Genomic DNA, 15809 nt, shown 5'->3' with positions numbered 1-15809 from the left:
TTTTTAAAGCAGAAGATTGATAACATCAGAGACAGTTTTGGTCGACAACCCCCAGAGCCCTTCTTCCCAACTGCCCAGCCCTCCACCTCCAAAACCAGCTTCTCCACCATTACAGAAGATCAACTCTCCACTCTACTCTCAAGATCGCATCTCACCACCTGTGCACTTGACCCGATCCCATCCCACTTGATCCCAAACCTCACCACAGTCTTCATCCCAACCCCTCAAACTTTAAGCATGCCTCAATCACACCTATCCTCAAAAAGCCCTCTCTTGACCCATCCTCTGTATCTAGCTATCGACCTATATCACTTCTTCCCTATGCCTCAAAACTACTGGAACAACACGTCCATCTTGAACTGTCCTCCTATCTCTCTTCCTGCTCCCTCTTCAACCGCTTTCAATCTGGCTTCAGGCCGCATCTCTCCACTGAAACGGCCCTAACTAAGGTCACCAATGACCTATTAACCGCCAAGGCCAAGCGACACTACTCTGTCCTCCTCCTCCTAGACCTGTCCTCTGCCTTTGACACATTGGACCATTCTCTACTACTACAGACCTTCTGATCTCTTAGCATCACTGACTTGGCCTTACCTTGGATTTTGCCATACCTAACAGACCGGACATTCGGCGTCTCCTGCTCGCACATCACCTCCTCACCTCGCCCCTATCTGTCGGAGTCCCGCAAGGTTAGGTCCTAGGGCCGTTGCTCTTCTCCATTAATACCTTTGGACTAGGACAACTCATAGAATCTCATGGCTTTCAGTATCATCTCTATGCTGACGACACACAGATCTACATCTCTGGACCAGATATCGCCACCCTACTAACCAGAATCCCACAATGTATGTCTGCTATTTCATCCTTCTTCTCCGCTAGATTTCTAAAACTTAATATGGACAAAACAGAATTCATCATCTATCCCCCATCTCACTTGAGTCCCCCAACAGACCTCCACAGTCCCACAAACTCGCTGCCTTAGATTTATCCTTGACACTGATCTCTCCTATAAACCACATATCCAAGCCCTTTCCACTTCCTGCCGACTTCAGCTCAAAAATATTTGAGTTTTGTACATTCCTCAACCAAGAATCTGCAAAAACCCTAGCCCATGCCCTCATCATCTCCCACCTTGACTGCTGCAACCTCCTGCTCTGTGGCCTCCCCTCTAGCACTCTCGCACGCCTCCAATCTATTCTAAACTCTGCTGCCCGACTAAGCCACCTGTCCTCCCGCTAATCCCCAGCCTCTCCCCTCTGTCAATCCCTTCACTGGCTCCCCATTACCCAAAGACTCCAGTTTAAAACCCTAACCATGACATACAAAGCCATCCACAACCTGTCTCCTCCATACATCTGTGACCTCATCTCCTGGTACTTACCTCCTCTTCCCACAATCGCATACAAGATTTCTCCCGTGCATCCCCTTTACTCTGGAACTCTCTACCCCAACATATCAGACTCTCGCCTAGGGTGGAAACCTTCAAAAAGAACCTGAAGACCTACCTCTTCCGACAAGCCTACAACCTGCAGTAACCACCGATAGACCAAACCACAACCTGCTCTATCCTCACCTACTGTGTCCTCATCCATGCCTTGTAGATTGTGAGCCCTCGCGGGCAGGGTCCTCTCTCCTCATGTACCAGTCGTGACTTGTATTGATTAAGATTATTGTACTTGTTTTTATTATGTATACCCCTTCTCACATGTAAAGCGCTATGGAATAAATGGCGCTATATTAATAAATAATAATATAACCAGTTATCTGGTCACTATGTGGTACTGTGTATACTATATACTATATATAACCAGTTATCTGTTAGCTATGTGGTACTGTGTATACTATATACTGTATATAACCAGTTATCTGTTAGCTATGTGGTACTGTGTATACTGTATATAACCAGTTATCTTGTAGCTATGTGGTACTGTGTATACTATATACTGTATATAACCAGTTATCTGATCACTATGTGGTACTGTGTATACTATATACTGTATATAACCAGTTATCTGTTAGCTATGTGGTACTGTGTATACTATATATAACCAGTTATCTTGTAGCTATGTGGTATTGTGTATACTATATACTGTATATAACCAGTTATCTGTTAGCTATGTGGTACTGTGTATACTATATACTGTATATAACCGGTTATCTGATCACTATGTGGTACTGTGTATACTATATACTGTATATAACCGGTTATCTGGTCATTATGTGGTACTGTGTATACTATACACCGTATATAACCAGTTATCTTACTATCATCAGGGCCGGCTTCAGCACCCGGCGTACCCGGGCAAGTGCCGGAACCCTGGCAAGACAGGGGGCCCATTCAGGGCTGGCGTTAGGGGCAGGCAGCTGCCAGTGCCTAGGGCCCCCGCTCCCCCAGGGGCCCTCAGCTAGCGGCACATCACGCAGCTGCTATGGGGCCCCTGCGAGGCAGGGGGGCCCGCCTGTCGCAAGCGCCAACTCCCCCACCGCCGCTTTGAACTTTACCGGCGTCTGCCGGTAAAGTTCAAAGCAAATGATGGAGGAGAGAGTGTCACCTGACGCTCCCTCTCCCATCATTCCCCACTCTGCCTCTGACACTGCCGCTGCGGGTGCGCGATGACGTCATCTCCCACTCGCTGTGTGTCAGGCAGTGCAGCGAGACTGGAGCAGTGTGTCTGGCACTTAGCCTCTCTCTTCCCACTCCCCTGTAGCGGTGGGATATGGGGTAATGAAGGGTTAATGTCACCTTACAATAGCAAGGTGACATTAACCCTTCATTACCCCATATCCCACCGCTACACGGGAGTGGGAAGAGAGAGGCTAAGTGCCAGAATAGGCGCATCTTCCAGATGTGCCTTTTCTGGGGTGGCTGGGGGCAGATGTTTTTAGCCAGGGGGGGTCCTATAACCATGGTCCCTCTCTAGGCTATTAATATCTGCCCTCAGTCACTGGCTTTACCACACTGGCGGAGAAAATTGCGCGGGAGTCCACGCCAATTTTTTCCGGGATTTAACCCTTTAATTTAATAGCTAGAGCCCCCAAATTTGACACCAAGACACTTACATTAGTAAAGAGGAATATGTAATAAAAGAAGGGATATGAGATGGTTTACTGTATGTAAACCATGTCTCATATCATGTCGGAAAAGCCGGCAATTGAATTACTGGCTTTTCTGCTATCTAGCGCTGAATTAAATATAAATACAGTGTATATATATATATATATATATATATATATATATATATATATATATATACTGTATATATATATATATATATATATATATATGTTTCACGGACATATATACTGTATATATATATATATATATATACTGTATAAAAAAATATATATATATATAGACTGTATGTATGTTTTAACGAACATTTGAGCCCATGGATCCATTGTATGTCCGTTTTGCAAGCCTGCGAGAAAATATCGCAGTACGGATGCCATACGGATTACATACAGAGGATGACATGCGCAAAATACGCTGCCACACCCTGCCTACGGATGACATACGGATCACTATTTTGGGAACATTTCTGCGTATTACAGCCGTAAAAAACGGACCGTATTTTCATACGCCTAGTGTGACGCCGGCCTAACAGTGAGTACTGGTCCTGGACTATGGGGCCATTCTCGGGGGGAAGGGGGCTGTGCTGTATACTACATGTCTGTGCTATATACTACATGGCTGTGCTATATACCACGTGGGCCGTCTTATATACTACGTGGGCTGTTATATACTGCGTGGGCTGTGCTATATAATACATGGCTGTTCTATAAACTACGTGGGCCGTGTTATATACTATGTGGCTGTGCTATATACTATATGGGCTGTTATATGCTACGTGGGCTGTGCTATATACTACATGGCTGTTCTATATACTACGTGGGCTGTGTTGTATAATATGTGGCTGTGCTATATACTATATGGGCTGTTATATTCTACGTGGCTGTGCTATATACTACATGGGCCATGTTATATACTACGTGGGCTGTTATATGCTACGTGGCTGTGCTATATACTACGTGGGCTGTTATATGCTATGTGGGCTGTGCTGTATACTACATGGCTGTTCTATAAACTATGTGGGCCGTGTTATATACTATGTGGCTGTGCTATATACTATATGGGCTGTTATATTCTATGTGGGCTGTGCTATATACTACACGGCTGTTCTATATACTGTGTGGGCTGTGTTATATAATATGTGGCTGTGCTATATACTATATGGGCTGTTATGTGCTACGTGGCTGTGCTATATACTACGTGGGCCGTGTTATATACTACATGGGCTGTTATATGCTACGTGGCTGTGCTATATACTATGTGGGCCGTATTATATACTACGTGGGCTGTTATATGCTACGTGGGCTGCGCTGTATACTACATGGCTGTTCTATAAACTATGCGGGCCGTGTTATATACTATGTGGCTGTGCTATATACTATATGGGCTGTTATATGCTACGTGGGCCGTGCTATATACTACATGGGCTGTGTTATATACTACATGGCTGTGTTATATGCGATCATGAATCGTGGTATGTGTTAAAGGGGGGCCCACTGAGACTCTTTCGTCCGGGGCCCTCAAAAACCTGGAGCCGGCCCTGACTATCATACTATGTGGTATGGTGTATACTATATACTGTATATAACCAGTTATATGGTCACTATGTGGCACTGTGTATACTACAACCCCTGGCAAAAATTATGGTATCACCGGCCTTGGAGGATGTTCATTCAGTTGTTTAATTTTGTAGAGAAAAGCCGGATTACTTACCGGTAATGCTCTTTTAGTGAGTCCACGACAGCATCCACATGAGAGGGGAACCGCCCATAGGAACAGGAAACCTACAGAATAAAAGGAGGCAGTCCCCCTCTCCTCCTCAGTTTAGTTTTCAGAGTGCGAGAGGAACCGCAAGGTTTTAGTTCAATTCATATCAGATAATGTCAATGCCTGTTATGGTCTGGTGATTAAGGAGCGACATGCGACTAGCTCTGAGCAGGTGGTAACTATACCGACTGCAGTTCCTGATCTTAACACAGACACTAGCAGTAGCCGTGGGATGTTCCTGTCACTCCCTAGACACCTCGTCACAGCCGGAGATCTAGCTACCCCTAAAGGTAGAAGCAGGAAAGCTATCTTGCCTCAGAGAAAATGCCCAAAGGATAGGACAGCCCCCCACAAATAATGACTGTGAGAGGAGAAGGAAATGACATACGTAGTATGAAACAAGATTTAGCAAAGGAGGCCACTACTAGCTAGAAAGAATTAGTACAGGACAGAACACTGTGCGGTCAGTAATAAAAACTAGAAAAAGTCCACCGCAGAGAAATGCAAAAATCTCCACACCTGACTAAAGGTGTGGAGGGCAAACTCTGCTGCCCAGAGCTTCCAGCTTAGCTGACTAGATACATACTGATAAGCTGGACAAATGAGCAAAACATAGAAAGTGCTAAACAACAAAGTCCACAACAAGTGAACTGCAAAAAGACAAGCAAGGACTTAGCTTTGCTGAAATGGTCAGAGTGACGGGAAATCCTCAGAGAGCCATGACTCCAAGCTCAACAATTGACAACTGGCATTGAATTAGAGAAAAGGCCAGACTAATATAGCAGAGCCAGAAAGACGATCAGTAAAAACAGCTGCTGATGCTAAATCCAAGAAGCAGCCATACCACTCAAAACCACAGGAGGGAGCCCAAGAGCAGAACTCACAAAAATGCTACTTATAACCACCGGAGGGAGCCCAAGAGCAGAATTCACAACAATGCCTTAAAATACTCTATACAGCAATTTATTTGTCAGTTTAAAAGGATGAAACCGTGTATGACTAGGGAGGGTAGTGAATGGGTGCTGTCATGGACTCACTAAAAGAGCATTAGCGGTAAGAAATCCGTTTTTTTACCCTTTGCCACGACAGCACCCACATGACAGACTTTCAGAGAACTATCACCTGGGTGGGATTACTGTGCTAAGGACAGCTCTACCAAAAGCCAAGTCAGAAGATGTGAATAGATCGAGTCTATAATGGTTGTAAAAAGTGTATGGTGCTGACCAAGTTGTGGCCTTACATATTAAATCAATTGGCACGTCTGCTTTCTCCACCCAGGAGGATGCCATGGCTCGTGCAGAATGTGCTTTTATGCCCTCCGGAGGAACTTCGCCTTTTGACGAATACGCCAAGCAGATAGCTTCTTTGATCCACCGGGATAAGGTAGCTTTTGTGACCCCACGTCCTTTCCTGTGGCCCTGAAAGGACACAAACAGAGCCCTACTCTGCCTCCAGGCCTGAGGCATTTCTATATAGGTCAAGCTCTTTTAACATCTAAGGTATGGAACTTTTGTTGTTCTGGAGTTACTGGAGCATCAAAGAAAGAAGGAAGACATATTTCTTGTGACCTATGATAGCTAGACGCCACTTTAGGAAGGTATGAGGGGTATGGTTTAAGCATTACCTGATCTTGGAATACTAACAGGAAGGGTGGGTCTATTGAGAGGGCCTGGATATCACTGATCCTTCTGGCTGATGTTAAAGCTACCAATAGAGCTACATTATATGTCAAGATATTTAAGGGAATAGAATCTAGCGGTTCAAATGGGGAATTAGTTAAGGCATCAAGGACTATGTTCAAATCCCATGGTGGTAAACGTGGAATGTTGGCCGGGTTACTTCGCTTACATGCCCGAATGAATCTTGCGACCCATCTGTCTCCTGCTATATTGCACCCATACAGGGCCCCTAAGGCTGAAACCTGTACTTTTAAGGTGCTTACTGATAACCCCAGTTCTCGACCTTTCTGTAAAAATTCTAGGATGGCCAAGATTGGAGCCTGTCTAGTGAAAGGTTCGGTATGAAAATGTAAGAATTTTTTCCACACTCTGCTGTATATTAATGTAGTAGATTTTTTCCTACTTAATAACAGAGCGTTTACAAGGTCCTCAGAGAAGCATCTTGAACTTAATAGCTGCCCCTCAAATTCCACAACGTCAAATGTAGTCCCTTCACCTGAGGGTGGAAGAATGGCCCTTGAGATAGCAGCTTCGGGTCTGATGGAAGAATCCAAGGGTCGCATAGTGACATGGCTCGGAGACAAGAGAACCACGGTCTCTTCGGCCAAAAGGGTGCGATAAGGATCACCCTTGCTTTTTCCCTCCTGATCTTCCTGAGCACCAGCAGAATTAGCGTAATCGGAGGAAAGGCATACGCTAGATCGAACTTCCAGGGATACTGAAGTGAGTCCAACATGTCCGGATGGTCTATTTTGTTCAGGGAGGCAAACATTTGTACTTGTCTGTTCTCTCTGGTGGCGAATAGATCTATTTGTGGAGTACCTCATAATTTTACTATCTTTTTGAATATACAGTTATATGAAAAAGTTTGGGCACTCCTATTAATCTTAATCTTAATGTTTTATAAAAATAGTTTTTTTTGCAACAGCTATTTCAGTTTCTTATATCTAATAACTGTTGGACACAAATGTTTCTGCCTTGAAATGACGTTTATTGTACTAACAGAAAATGTGCAATCTGCATTCAAACAAAATTTGAATTTTCGCAATTCTGGCGTTTCGAATTTTTTTCTCATTACGCCGTTTAGCGATCAGGTTAATGCTTTTTTTTGTTGATAGATCGGGCGATACCAAATATGTGTAGGTTTGATTATTTTTTTATTGATTTATTTTGAATGGGGTAAAAGGGGGGTGATTTAAACTTTTATATTTTTTTTATTTTTTTCACATTTTTTTAACTTTTTTTTTTTTACTTTTGCCATGCTTCAATAGCCTCCATGGGAGGCTAGAAGCTGGCACAACACGATCGGCTCTTCTACATAGCAGCGATCTGATGTTCGCTGCTATGTAGCAGAAATGCAGGTGTGCTGTGAGCGCCGACCACAGGGTGGCGCTCACAGCTGCCGGGGATCAGTAACCATAGAGGTCTCAAGGACCTCTATGGTTACTATTCAGAAGCATCGCCGACCTCCGATCATGTGACGGGGGTCAGCGATTCGCTCATTTCCGGCCGCCCGTCCGGAAGCGCCGGTTAAATGCCGCTATCTGCGTTTGACAGCGGCATTTAACTAGTTAATAGCAGCGGGTGAATCGCGATTTCACCCGCTGCTATTGCGGGCACATGTCAGCTGTTCAAAACAGCTGACATGTCCCGGCTTTGATGCGGGCTCACCGCGGAGCCCTGCATCAAAGCAGGGAATCTGACCTTGGACGTACTATCCCGTCCGAGGTCAGAAAGGGGTTAATAGGGGTGCCCAAACTTTTTCACATAACTGTATGAGTATTGAGAGTCCACTCTCCCTGGCGTAGCATGTTTCGACTGAGAAAGTCTGCTCTTGTGTTTTCTATTATTCCTTTGATATGAAGGGCTGTTAGGGATGAAAGATGGGTTTCTGCTAATTGAAAAATATCTGCTGCTATGGACATTAGATTTTCCGATCGTGTTCCCCCTTGACGGTTCACGTATGCCACTGTGGTGGAATTGTCCGACAAGATTCTTACATGTGTTCCCTGAATCTGTGGAAGAAAATGATTTAAAGCATGATCAACTGCTGTTAACTCTTTCCAATTGAAGAATAGAGTGACTCTGCAGGATTCCAGAGATCCTGTGCTAAATTATCCCCCATGTGGGCACCCCATCCCGAGGGGCTAGCATCAGTAGAGATTACTCTGGAAGGCTCTATTATCCAGGGTATTCCTCTGGAAAGGTGCTCTATATCCAACCACCAGGCCAGAGACTCTATTACATCTTGGGAAAGAGTTATCTTCCTTTCTAGACGTCTCCGCGAGATTTCCTGAACATATAAGATTTCATGTTGTAAAGGTACCTTCACACTAAACGATATCGCTAGCGATCCGTGACGTTGCAGCGTCCTGGCTAGCGATATCGTTTAGTTTGACACGCAGCAGCGATCAGGATCCTGCTGTGATGTCGCTGGTCGTTGAACAAAGTTCAGAACTTTATTTGGTCGTCAGACCGGCGTTTATCGTCGTGTTTGACACCAAAAGCAACGATACCAGCGATGTTTTACACTGGTAACCAGGGTAAACATCGGGTTACTAAGCGCAGGGCCGCGCTTAGTAACCCGATGTTTACCCTGGTTACCAGTGTAAAATGTAAAAAAAAAAAAACAGTACATACTCACCTTCGCGTCCCCCGGCGTCCGCTTCCCACACTGACTGAGCGCCGTAAAGTGAAAGTGAAAGTACAGCACAGCGGTGACGTCACCGCTCTGCTGTTAGGGCCGGCGCTCAGTCAGTGAAGGAAGCGGACGCCGGGGGAGGCGAATGTAAGTATGTACTGTTTGTTTTTTTTACATTTTACGCTGGTAACCAGGGTAAACATCGGGTTACTAAGCGCGGCCCTGCGCTTAGTAACCCGGTGTTTACCCTGGTTACCCAGGGACCTCGGCATCGTTGGTCGCTGGAGAGCGGTCTGTGTGACAGCTCTCCAGTGACCAAACAGCGACGCTGCAGCGATCGGCATCGTTGTCGCTATCGCTGCGTCGCTTAATGTGAAGGTACCTTAAGGATCTAATGTGATACTGGTGTAACAGGCCAGATTAACCCCCCGCCCAGAATATACCCGGGGTTAAAGTGGCCTAGGCCAGATTATACCCCGGGTATATTCTGGCCTAGCCCAAACTATACCCCGGGGTACAAATTGGACTAGTCCAGATTATACCCCTCCAGGTCAGAATATACCCCAGCTACTGTAGATCAGATTTTTCAGGCTTTTGAGAACCATTGAGTGACATTCTTAATAACGGGGCCCCAGGCAGCACCCAGGGCCCCAGGCAGCACACAGGGGCCCCAGGAAGCGCATAGGGCCCCAGGCAGCGCACAGGGGCCACAGGCAGTGCATGGGCCCCAGGCAGAGCACAGGGGCCACAGGCAGCGCACAGGGCCCCAAGCAGTGCACAGGGGCTCCAGGCAGCGCACAGGGCCCCAGGCAGCAAACAGGGACCCATGCAGCACACGAAGTCTCAGGCAGCACACAGGGGCCCCAGGCAGAACACGGGGCCCCAGGCAAAGTATGGGGGCCCAGACAGCGCACAGGGGCCCCAGGCAGCGCACAGGGGGTCCCCAGGCAGCTCACAGGGACCCATGCAGCACACGAGGTCCCAGGCAGCACACGGGGCCCCAGGCAGAGCACGGGGGCCCAGACAGCGCACAGGGGCCCCAGGCAGCGCACAGGGCCCCAGGCAGTGCACAGGGCCCCAGACAGCACACGGGGCTCCAGGCAACACACGAGGTCCCAGGCAGCACACGGGGGCCCCAGGCAGCACACAGGGCCCCAGGCAGCACACAGGGGGGCAGAGACAGTGCACAAGGGAGGGGGAAGTGACAGTGTGCAAGGGGGAAGAGACAGCGCGCAGGGCCCCTGTGTGATGTCTCTGCCCCCTGTGCGCTGTCTGGGATCCCATGTGCGCTGTTTGGGACCCCCTGTGTGATGTCTGTGGCCCCATTCTTGAGTATATTAAAGATTAAAGCATATTAAAGATCAGATTTTTCACGTTTGAGTGATATACTCAAGAATTACATAATTTGTCAACATTTTAGTGTTTAAAACTCTAAACACAGACTTTTTTTTACTTCAACCTGAAAACCTGGACTGTTCATAAAAAAACTGTTCAGGATATAATAAAAGTTATAACATTCTGAAACTTCAGCTTATAAAGGTACTTTTACATGGGGCGATTATTGGTTCCAGAGAGGCTTTTGGCTGATAATCGTACACATGGCTGGTGACAGGACACTACAAAATAAACGTTCAAAGGTAATCACTGATAATAACATTAAAATGATTAGTAAACACTGATAACAACATTAAAATGATCATGATTGTTTTCAAGATAAAGTGCATGTTTTGTTGTTGACTGCAGATTGAAGCTTGTGGGATAGGTCAACCAATCCATGGTGTCACCAACTTTGGTTGGATGACGATGTCACAACTCAACAGATTTGCTGTGGCCATGATTTCAGCATCAGTTGCCCAGACTCCATCACGAGAGATGCCAGAGGTGTTCACATATTCATTCACATCTTGATCACAGTAGCCCTGTAGTTTTTTGGACAAATCAGTTTCCATGTGGTGGATGACTTTAGCTCTGAGAAGGGAGTAGTTGTCTTCTGTTCCTGTCAGCAAATAGCTGATGGCCCGAAAATAGCAGTTCCCATCACCTTTGGTTTTATTTGTACACCGTGGTTGTCCAAGATCTCTTGTGCCTCCAAAGTACACAACCCTATTAAACGTAAGGTCAAGAGTGGTGGTAAGATACTTCCTTCCTGAACTTGGTAGTGGGTTGAAAGTCTTGGTTTGCTGGTGTTTCTGTGTGGCAATCACTGGGACAGTTATCAGGGGACTGGGGTGGTAGAGAAGTCTCTTCATCCTGGTAAATCTTAAGGTTGCTGGCATGCTAGGTGTTGCTTAGTATCTGGCCAGTCTTATTGTTCATAAGTTTTACTCGTCCCTTGGTTAAGGATTCCACAACTAAGTAGGGTCCAACCCAGCGTGGTGCCATCTTTGAACCCATGCGATGAATACAACATTGATTCTTGATATAAACAATGGTGCCAGCAGTGATTTCTTTGTTGCTCTTGTGTCGGCGATCAAAGGCACACTTTTGGTGTTCCTGAGCAGAATGGATGTTGGTACTTACAGTTGAGAGGATGCTGTTATGAATGGTTGTGAGTGTATTTAGCACATCAGGGTTGGCATCATCTGAAAGAGACATGAGATCCACAGTGTCATTTGCTGATGAATTGAGGTCAATAGGAAGCTTAGCCTTTCGTCCATACATGACCTCAAATGGAGTGCACTTGGTTGAGGCATGCACAGATGTGTGATAGGCAAACAAAACACCAGGGATGAACTGGTCCCAGTTGGTTCCTTGGTCACTGACAAGCAAAGAGATTCTTTGAGTGTTCGATTGTCACGTTCCCGCTTGCCATTTGTGGGTGGTAGGCAGATGAAATGCGGTGATCTGTTTTAAAATGATCCATCAGGTTGTCGATGATCGAGTTCACAAACTCTCTTCCCTGGTCGCTAATCAGAGTGTCCATACAGCCTAAGCAGCAAATAATGTTGTACAAAAATTTTGCTACTGACATGGCCCTCTTTCTGGAACAGCTGTTGCGTCAGTCCACTTCGAGAAATGATCAGTGACAGCAACTATCTATTTGTTGCCGTTTGATGTTTCCTGAAGAGGACCGATCATATCAATCCCAACTAAGTTCCATACTTTTCCAGGCACTGGTATACTGTTGACTGGTGGAGCTTCTTTGCTGATTTTGGGACATGTGACAAAACATTTTTGACAGGCTTTGACATGTTGGTAAACATCATGCTTCATTCCCTTCCAGTAATAACGGTCAGAAATTTTGGCAAATGTTTTATCTCTGCCAAAATGGCCACCAGAAGTTGGGTTGTCGTGACAGGCCTTCAGGATATTTGGCAGTCGGCTTTTAGTGAGAACCTCCTTTTTTCCATAGTTAATTATTCCTTTCTCTGCTCGATATGGCTTAGATGTTTGTCTAAACTGGGACTTGGCATTTGAACGTTTCTCTGGAGGTAGATCGTAGATCCACTGGGGGTACTTTTGTTCTGTTGCAGTGTTGAATCTCAGAAGCTGATCATATAGTTGGTCTTCCATTGTTGGCAAAATTGGAAAACTTTTTTTTTGTTGGAGGTGTTCCAATATACCTTATCAGGATAGAATAGGAACTCACACTGGAGAACCTAAGGTGCATATGATAGAGAGCAAGGAGAAACATACATAACAAGTTACAACACATAACATTAACTATGCACTGATGGAACTGCACCATCTACTGTCAGTTCAATGTAATGCCTCCAACACATGCTATAAGTCTAGTCCACCCATTCTCTTGCACTAGATTTGCTGCTGATTTTCAACAGGGAAAAAATCAGCAGTCAATATGCATCAAAATCTGCATCCCAACGATGTGGATTTTTTTGTGCAGAAGCACAGCAGATTTCTCCGTGTTACGTGGAAGAGGGAAATCTGCTGCAGACTGCATGAAAATCTGACAAAAGCCGCATGAAATGATATATGGTTTGTGTATGTGCATCTATATATACTGTAGCACTACAGCAGCAAAAACACACTAATATTCTGCCCTAGAGGAGTATAGACCATGGGTATATTATACCTAGGCCAGATTATACTCCTCCGGGCCAGAATATACCCCTGCTGCTGTAGATCAGATTTTTCACGCTTATGAGAACCATTGAGTGATGTACTCAAGAATGGGGCGCCAGACATAGCACAGGGGCCCAAGACATCGCACAGGGGCCCTAGACATGTTAGGCTAGTTTCACATTTGCGCACGACTGTGTATGCTCTTAGTGAAGCCCCACCCACTGTCACGCCCGCCAGTTAAGCTCCGCCCAGGTACGCATGCGGCCGCAAGCGGCCTGCGTACCCTTTCCTTATCATTGGGTACGCAGGCCCTGCGGATGTTTGCGTTTGCGTCCGCATGCGTTGTTTTGACGATTCGGTGAACGCAAGAAAATCCAACTTGTTGCCTTCGCCGCGGGTTGCAGCACCGTCAAAAGAACGTGGGCAGAGCTTAACCGGCGTGGTGCAGCAGTGGTCAAGGCTTCACCGAGAGCGTACGCATGTGCACAGCTGTACGCAAATGTGAAACTAGCCTTACAGGATTGAGTGATATACTCAAGAGCAGGGCCACAGACATCGCAAAGGGGTCCCAGACAGCGTACAGTTGGTCCCAGATAGTGCACAGGGGGTCCCAGACAGCGCACAGGGGACATGCGCTCTATTTCCCCCCCTTGCGCGCAATCTCTTACCCCCTTGCTCACTGTCTCTGCCCCCTGTGCACTATCTGGGACCCCCTGTGGGCTGCCTGGGGTCCTGTGGGCTGCCTGGGGCTCCTGTGGGCTGCCTGGAGCTCTGTGTGCTGCCTGGGGCCCTATGGGCTGCCTGGGGTCCCTGTGGGCTGCCTGGGGTCCTGTGCGCTGCCTGGGGCCCCGTACGCTGTTTGGGGCCCCGTGCACTTCCTGTGGCCCCTGTGCTCTTCCTGGGGCCCCTCTGTGCTGCCTGGAGCCCCTGTGCACTGCTTGGGGCCCCGTGCGCTGCCTGTGGCCCCTGTGCTCTGCCTGGGGCCCATGCACTGCCTGTGGCCCCTGTGCGCTGCCTGGGGCCCTATGCGCTTCCTGGGGCCCCTGTGTGCTGCCTGGGGCCCTGGGTGCTGCCTGGGGCTCCGTTATTGATTATGTCACTCAATGGTTCTCAAAAGGCTGAAAAATCTGATCTACAGCAGCTGGGGTATATTCTGACCTGGAGGGGTATAATCTGGACTAGTCCAATTTGTACCCCGGGGTATAGTTTGGGCTATGCCAGAATATACCCGGGGTATAATCTGGCCTAGGCCACTTTAACCCCGGGTATATTCTGGGCAGGGGGCTAATCTGGCCTGTTACACCGGGCCCATAGAACTGCTGGAATACATGAGGTTAGGGATCCAAGTAAAGACATAGCCTCCCTTAGTGAAATCTTAGGGTTTTTCCTTGCTAGTGTCACCTTCGATATTATAGTCAATTTTTTTGTCTCTGGAAGAAAACACCTCTGACTTACGGAGTCTAGATGTAGTCCCAGGAAGGATTGAAAGGTTTCTGGAACCAATCTGGATTTTTTGAAATTGACGATCCATCCTAACTCCTGCAGGGATGAAATTGTATTAGTTAGACAGTCCTCACACTGAGAGACAGATCTTCCTACTAATAGAAAATCATCTAGGTAGGGTACAATTACAGTATCCTGTTGGCGCAGGTAAGCCATCACCTCTAGCATTACTTTTGTGAATACACGAGGAGCCATCGAAAGACCAAAGGGCATTGCTGCATATTGGAAATGGCGAATCTGTCCTGCCAGGTTGACTGCCACTCTCAGGTACCGTTGGTGCTTGGTGTGTATGGGGAGATGGTAATAGGCATCTTTTAAGTCTATTCCTGCCATCACATATCTAGGAAATAAAAGTTTGATAGTAGAACCAGTGGATTCCATTTTAAAGGTACAGTTATATAAAAAGGAATTTCATTTTTTGAGATTAATAATGGTTCGGAATGAACCGTCAGGTTTGGTGATCAGAAATAAAGGGGAATAAAACCCCCTTCCTTCCTGATCTTTGGGAACCTCTATCAGAACTTTTTTAGATAGTAAGGACAGGATCTCTAATTCAAGAGCTTTTTGTCGTTCCGGACTCCTAAGAGATGTTACTATAAATGAATCCCGAGGAATCCGTTCGAATTCTAGTTTTAATCCGGACTCTATGATGTCAAGGATCCACTGGCTTGATGTTATAAGTTTCCATTTTTGGAAAAAAAAAATTTAGCCTACCACCAACTTGAGGACTAGCGGTATTTATTACAGCTTGCCCCAAAGGATCCACTAAACAAGGCACCTTTTTGTTTTGTGTCCTTTGTCTCCCAATGATCTCTTTGGGTTTGGAATGTTTTATTCCTGATAAAGGGTCGTCTTCTAAAGGCTGTCCTGTAGGAAGGAAGAGATTGATTAGGGAATCCCATCTTTCTCTCCCCCGCTTTGGTCCAAAGATCATCTAACGTCTTTCCAAAAAGGAACTCACCCTGGCACGGGATTGCACAAAGTTTTGCTTTTGTCTGTGCGTCCCCTTTCCAGCTCTTTAACCAGAGTGCTCACCGGGCTGTGTTCACCAAGCCGGCTGACCTGGCTGCTAAACGTAGAGAGTCTGCTGATGCATCCGCTAGAAATGCTACAGCTTCCTTAATTA

The 15809-nt window shown here is 46.4% G+C and overlaps 1 long non-coding RNA gene across 1 annotated transcript; it reads right to left on the bottom strand.

Moving 5' to 3' along the window:
• Positions 1-7744: 7744 nt before the first annotated feature.
• LOC143770652 (uncharacterized) lies at positions 7745-15069 on the bottom strand. The gene is made up of 2 exons (XR_013214686.1): positions 14636-15069; positions 7745-8531 (listed from the first exon to the last, which is right to left on the bottom strand). It is a non-coding gene; the product is annotated as an uncharacterized LOC143770652 (long non-coding RNA).
• Between the last annotated feature and the right edge of the window lie 740 nt (positions 15070-15809).

The sequence above is a fragment of the Ranitomeya variabilis genome, chromosome 4, assembly GCF_051348905.1.
Source record: "Ranitomeya variabilis isolate aRanVar5 chromosome 4, aRanVar5.hap1, whole genome shotgun sequence".
Lineage (NCBI taxonomy): Eukaryota > Metazoa > Chordata > Amphibia > Anura > Dendrobatidae > Ranitomeya > Ranitomeya variabilis.
Note: the sequence above shows the minus strand (reverse complement) of the source record. Positions and strands in the feature narration are given on the sequence as shown.